Source organism: Peromyscus eremicus, chromosome 22 (genome assembly GCF_949786415.1).
Source record: "Peromyscus eremicus chromosome 22, PerEre_H2_v1, whole genome shotgun sequence".
Classification (NCBI taxonomy): domain Eukaryota; kingdom Metazoa; phylum Chordata; class Mammalia; order Rodentia; family Cricetidae; genus Peromyscus; species Peromyscus eremicus.
This window is the reverse complement of record NC_081437.1, coordinates 10,765,760-10,772,457: the sequence shown is the minus strand read 5'-3', so window position 1 is coordinate 10,772,457 and position 6,698 is coordinate 10,765,760.

Here is a 6,698-nt window from a genome sequence, read left to right as displayed (position 1 = left end):
CAAATGTGCCTGAGTCTTAAATACAGCATTTTGTTTCTCACTCATGGTACATAACTGGGCTCGCCCTTGAACCCGTACCCCTATCTTGGTTCTGGGAGCCAGGATGAAAGCCAGCCTTTGCCTGGGTCCTTTGTGGAGGGGAAGACAACGGAGGGCTGGTGGAGACCAGAACAATATCGGTTCTTTCGACATGTGCATGAGTTCTAACACGGCATTGGCCAAGGCCAGTTACACAACACTCTGCCAGGTCGGTGAGGAAAGGGAGTGCCTCCTCCAGGAGTCATCCCAAGTTCCCAGGGTCTGGAGCAGGGGTGGATAACCTTCTTGCGGGCAGGGGAGGGAGTAGTTATGAGCACAACGGCCTATGTCCAGCAGTGATGCCTCTCTTCCCGCAGGGCTTCCAAGCATCCACTCCTCTCCTCGGCCTTTTCCACTCTTAGAGAAAGAGAGGCAAGATCCACTTAGAAGCCGTGGCCCCGAGAGCCCGCCTGAGACCCCTGAGGACTGGCTGGCGGAGAGTCGATCTTGTCTTAGACCAGGGGGGCAAACGAGAAGCAGCTGTGTTTCTTGTCACCATGGAGAGGCCTGGTGGCTTCCAGCCACGGCCAGAAGTTGCAGGACGAAGAGCTGAGGGGCTGCCTGCCATTCCCTTGCCTGGCTTCCTGTGCTGTGGGAGGAAGGAACTTTCTGTACAAAATCAAGCGACTGGACTGTTTTGCAAAGACATCTGTCTGTCTGTCTGTCTATTATCTATCTATCTATCTATCTATCTATCTATCTATCTATCTATCTATCTATCTATCATCTATCTATCTATCTATCTATCATCTATCTATCATCTATCTATCTATCTATCTATCTATCATCTATCTATCTATCATCTATCTATCTATCTATCTATCATCTATCTATCTATCATCTATCATCTATCTATCTATCTATCTATCTATCTATCTATCATCTATCTATCTATCTATCATCTATCTATCTATCTATCTATCATCTATCTATCTATCTATCTATCTATCTATCTATCTATCATCTATCTATCTATCTATCTATCATCTATCTATCTATCATCTATCTATCATATATCTATCTATCTATCTATCTATCATCTATCTATCTATCATCTATCTATCTATCATCTATCTATCTATCTATCATCTATCTATCTATCTATCTATCTATCTATCTATCTATCTATCTATCTTTTGAGCTGGGATCACACTGTGTAGTCTTGACTGAGCCTTGTTGTCTACCAGACTGGTCTTGAACCCACGATGATCTTTCTGTATCTGCCTCTGCCTCCCTTTTTAAAATACACTTTACTTGATCCCTCCATCAACTGATAGAGGTAGGAAGACAGGACTGATTCATCACTATCAAATGAAGAAACTGAGATTCAACGAGAGAGCAAAGGATGTGTCTGAGACCACACAACCAGCCATCGACGGAGATCGGCAGGGACTGAGTTCCTTTTCTCGGGGCTAGGTATTTTCTGTGGTGTGGATTGCAGAGACAACCTGGCACAGAGGTGCAGGAAGGGCAAAGCCTGGGAGCACGCGGAAGTGATGGGTAGGGCTGGAGATCTGGAGTCAGAGGGCTGACTTTAGGAGTCTCTCCGTATCGTTCTCCAGTAAGTTAACCTAACATTACGGAGTCTTGGTTTCCTCTTTTATAAAATAGGCTGAAAGTTGGGGTCCACACAAAAGTTAGGCATTAAGAATGGCTAATGGAGGGTACTAGAAGGTGACTGGGTGTGGGTGTGTGTGGTTAGGTTATGAAATCGGAATCCATACAAATAGCTTTCATACCCTTGCGAAGAGACACAACAGAGTGTCCACTGTAAAAGCACACAACAGGAAGCAAATAATATGCAACCAGGAAGAGGTCCCTCACCAGAGCCCTGCCATGCACCCTAATCTCACACTTCTGGCTCCCAGCTGTAGAAATAAATGTTGCTTAAGCCTCCCAGATATGATAAGTTGAAAACTTTAAAAAATGTTCATTTTTATTATTCTAAGTTTTATATATATGTGTGTGTGTGTGTGTGTGCGTGTGCGTGTGTGTCTGTGTGTGCGTGCGTCTGTGTGTGTGTGTGTGTGTGTGTGTGTGTTGCACGTGTGTGCAGGTGCCAGAGGAGACCAGAGACATCAAATGCCCTGGAACCTGAGTTGCAGGTAGTTGTGAAGGGCCTGAGGTAGGTGATGGGAACTGAACTCAGGTCCTCTGGAAGGACAGCAGCCGTTCTCACCCACCCAACCGTCATCTCTCCAGGCCCTAAACTTCGTTGTTAATCGTGTGAGTTTGTGTGTGTGCACATGTGCAGCTGTGCATGCGTGCCACGGGGTGCTTGCGGGGGTCAGAGGTCAACTTTGTGGAGTTGGTTCCACCTTTATATAGGTTCCAGTGACCAAACTGAAATTGGTAGGCTTTCGTGGCAAGAGCTTTTACACGGTGGGCTAGCCTCATCTCACCCGCCGAGGTATGATTGGCTTGTTTGTTACAGCAAGCTAAACTTAAGACAATGCTCTTTCCACGTCACCTAGGAGGGCTATCAATGAGTATGACAAATGAAATAACGTCATTGAGAAATGGTCACAGTCTGCAAAAAAGCAGCCCACCAGCTTGTCAGCTCCATTCCAGGAAGTGGGGGCCTGGCCCTTCAAACTGTGTGCTCCCTTCCTCCTGGGGGGACTCAGAGCACCCCAGAAATAGGCTGCAGTTTGCTCCTTCCTGCTTCTCCTGGGATCAGGGCTGAGTATTTCCTCTTGCAGAAACAAACAAGAAAGTCAGAACAATTTCATAAAACGCTGAAACCTGACTCCACTTCTCCCCTGCCGCCCTTCTGGGGCGGATGGGACGTGGCTGGAGACTGGCTTCGGCTGGAGCTCTTGCGGATCAATGACTTGCTACGGCCTTGAGAGAGGCTTGGCTGTTGTGTGTCATCTGTTCAACTGGCTGCAAAGAGAATGACTGTGGCTGGGTGTCCCGAGGAGTGGGACCCTGATTTTCCCCGGAAGCAGGACAGAGAGGAGAGAAGCCCAGCTCCACCAGGAGGGGCTGCCACGGTCTGAGAGCACCCGGGACTTTCCCTGGACAAACCCAGAGAAAGGCATCCTAATCTTCGTGGAGACAGTTTTCCGCTCTAGCCAATACCTTTCCGGCCATTTGCAAAACAGAGTTCGGAATCCTAAGTCTTTTCTCTACTGACCCGCAGGTCAGTTTTCTGAGGTGTTTATCTTTGTCTAGAGAGGGAACAACTCACAGTATGTTGGTCCTATGACACACACATACTGCTCCAGACAGGCACAGGCCTGGTTTTGCCCTAGCCATGGTTGTGGTAATTGTGAGCCTAGGGTCTTCACTTGAGATAAGCTAGCCCACTCTTTTGCCTGTGTCTCCTCAGCCGTGTTTGGGGGTGGGGAGGTGTCCAGGCTTCCAGGCTTCTCAGGCTGTGCTTACAAGACCCGTCTCTTATTCTAAAGCCTCTGAGTCCCACACGGTCCTGTGCCAGCAAGATCCTTTCTTCCTGGGGTCTTCGGCCCGGGAAGTTTCAGGTTCACCGTTGGCAGCGTCCCAAGGTTAGACTTTTAAATACAGAGTTGGGCAGGCATCTCTTCACAGCTCTCACTACACTGCATACAGGCTTGTCTGGAGACAAATACAGTGTGTGTGTGTGTGTGTGTGTGTGTGTGTGTGTGTGTATCCCAACCAGCGTCCGTTCTACTAACTAAGGCTGCAGCGCCCAGAGCTTTTTTTCTGCTACCGCTGACGTAGGGGCAGTTAGATTGGCGGCCCCAGGTTCTGACAAGGAAGGCGTGATTTCTCAGGTGAGTATTCCGTCAACGTCTTGCCCTTTGTGCGTGTGTGTATGCGCACATGTGGACCAGAGGTTGACATACAGTGTCTTCCTCGCCTTATGTTTTTAATGGTATTGTTTATTGTTTGACAGTTTCATACCTACATCCAGTGTCTCTCCTCCCATTGTCTAATACCCACAACACAAGCCCCTCCTCCTTCATCCACTCCATTTTTTAGACAGAGTCTCTCACCGAGCCTGGAATTTAACCTTCAGTTAGACTCCCTGGCCTGGCTTATCTCCACTTCCTCAGGGCTTGGCTTATGGGTATGTGCTGCTGCGCCTGGCTTTTTCATGGGTGCTGGGGCTCAGCCTCAGATCCTCACGCTTGCGTGGGAAGTACACTACCGACTGAGCCGTATTCCCTGTTTTTACAAAAAGAAAAAAAAAAAAAGAATGTGTTTTGCAGCAGTTACCATGAGGACCACTGACTGCCTGTGTTGCTGCTGGATTCTCAAATGCAGGCCAAGAATGAAGCAAAGTGGGGGGCCACAGATTTGTCTCTTAGCCTGTGTAAGGAGCCGGTACAGAAGGAGGCACCAGGAAGGCTGACCACGCAGCTAGAGGGTGTTGTCTTTATTTGGGAATGGAGATGCATGTCCAGCTGGGCAAATATATCACTTCCCTGGTTGGGGGGTAGGCTCCCACTGAGGCAGAAGCCAAGGTTCATCCTATTCAATTAATTTGATAAATGTGTATTGAGTACTTGCTACAGGACAGACAGATGCTCGTCTATGAGCCAGCGACACAGCAGTGAACACAACAAAGGTCGCTACTCTCGTGGTACTGATCTTGTGACTCCGCTCATCTGGCTGTAAACGTTAGGTTTCATCGAGACACTGGCTCTTACTGTGTCTGCTGGAACATGGCATCTGTCATGTGTTCTCACATGCCGTTGGCCAAGGGCCAGGAGTCACAAGGTAGCTCTCAGTATTTCTGGATGCCAGCAGCTCAGGTAGGACTGCCTCCACTCCCTTCTTCCGGTCTTCCTCTACCTTAGCCCAGGGCTAGGATCCTATAGTTCGGTGATCAGATTCAACAGCATTCTTGGGAAAGAGTCCAGGTTCTTGTGGCTGTGGTGGCTGCCAGATACATGGTGCCATCTCCAGGGCTTCCTCTGAGCATCATGAGGAAGACACCTTGGTCTGGTCTGGGGTCACAGAAGCATGCCGCTTCCTTTCCTTCCATATTTCATCTTATCCTTTATGGGGAGAATGAGTGCAGGTTGAAAAGCAAACACAAAGGTAACATCCTAAAAGGCAGAAGAAAGACACAACAGATAGATGACTGATTCTCCAGCGAGACCGCTGAATCCAGAGGTCCACAGAATGAAGCCCCGAAGCCTGTGACTGACTTCCAGCTACGACTATGTGGAAGCAAAGCAAAGACAGAGGAGAAATAGGGGTGCTTTGAGAAACACAAACCTGGGGCGATCTCATCCTCTGATGACTTGCAACAGAGAGCTGTCTGCAGCAGAGGGGAAGTGCACTCAGATGCGATCTGGGAGAGGCAGGCAGGCAGGCGGGAAGAATAATAGAAAAGGCAGCCGTGAAGTGGACGCGGTGCAGACACCCGCAGTCCCAGAACTTGGGATGGCAAGGAGGGAGGATCTTGAGTTTCAGACTAGCTAGGCAACTTAGCAAGAGATTATCTAAAATTAAATAAATAACTGGACGACAGTGGCGCACACCCTTAATCCCAGCACTCGGGAGGCAGAGCCAGGTGGGTCTCTGTGAGTTCAAGGCCAGCCTGGTCTGCAGAGTGAGATCCAGCACAGGCACCAAAACTACACAGAGAAACCCTATCTCGAAAAATAAATAAATAAACAAACAAACAAATAAATAATCAATCAGTCAATCAAGGATGGATGTATCACATGTATGCATGTACTAACAAAGGGGAATGGCCATGAATTTGAAAGAGAGCAAAGATGAGTCTGTGGAAGGGTTGGGGGGGGGGAAGAGAAGGGAGAAATGATGTAACTATAATATCCAAAATAAAAGAAACACAGGCAAGAAAAAAAAAAGATGGCTGGAGCTCGGGGGTAGAGAGAGTGTTTACCTCCAATGTGTGAGGTACTGGGTTTAATGCCCAGTACCATAAATGTGCACCCATGTGCATACAATCCCTAGATAAATAAATGAATAAAAAAAAGGAAAGGTCTTTGGACTTTGTATTAGTCCAAAGGAAAAAAATATATATATACATAATAAATATATATAAATATATAAAACAAAGATGATTCCTTGTAGGGTCTGAAACGCACAGCATGTGTTGGTGGATGTTCTCAAGTAGAGTTAAAACAGCGCGTGGTCCTTAGATCATCCAGGAATGGTAGAAGCATTGCATCAGCCGCCATTACTGAGACAAAATGCCTGTGAGAAGCATCTTGTGGGCGGAAAGGCTTTAGGTCTCAGTTCAAAGAGACTCCACCGAGGTGGGGAAGGCAGAGAGGCAGCGGTGGGGGGCAGTGGCCACACCCCCTCCTGAATACTAACGCTTAGCTTGCTTGCTGCTTTTTTTTTTCCTTTTGATTGAGTCTAGGTTCTCCTGGAACGGCACCACCCACATTCAGGGTGGCTTCTCCTCTCTCAGCTGAACTCTGCCAGCACTCCCTCACAGGTGTCCTGAGGAAAAACACGTATGGAGGAGATTGACCTCCGACTTCTATATGCTCCCACAGGTGCACACACCCACACACCCCACACAACCTAGAGAGAAGGACCCAGGCAAAGGGAACTGGAAAGAGCAAGTTTAGATAACTCTCTCCAGAAAGCCTGGCTCTCCAGGGAAATAAGCAGGGAGCGGTCGGGTATATGTTTCCTGCTGGAAA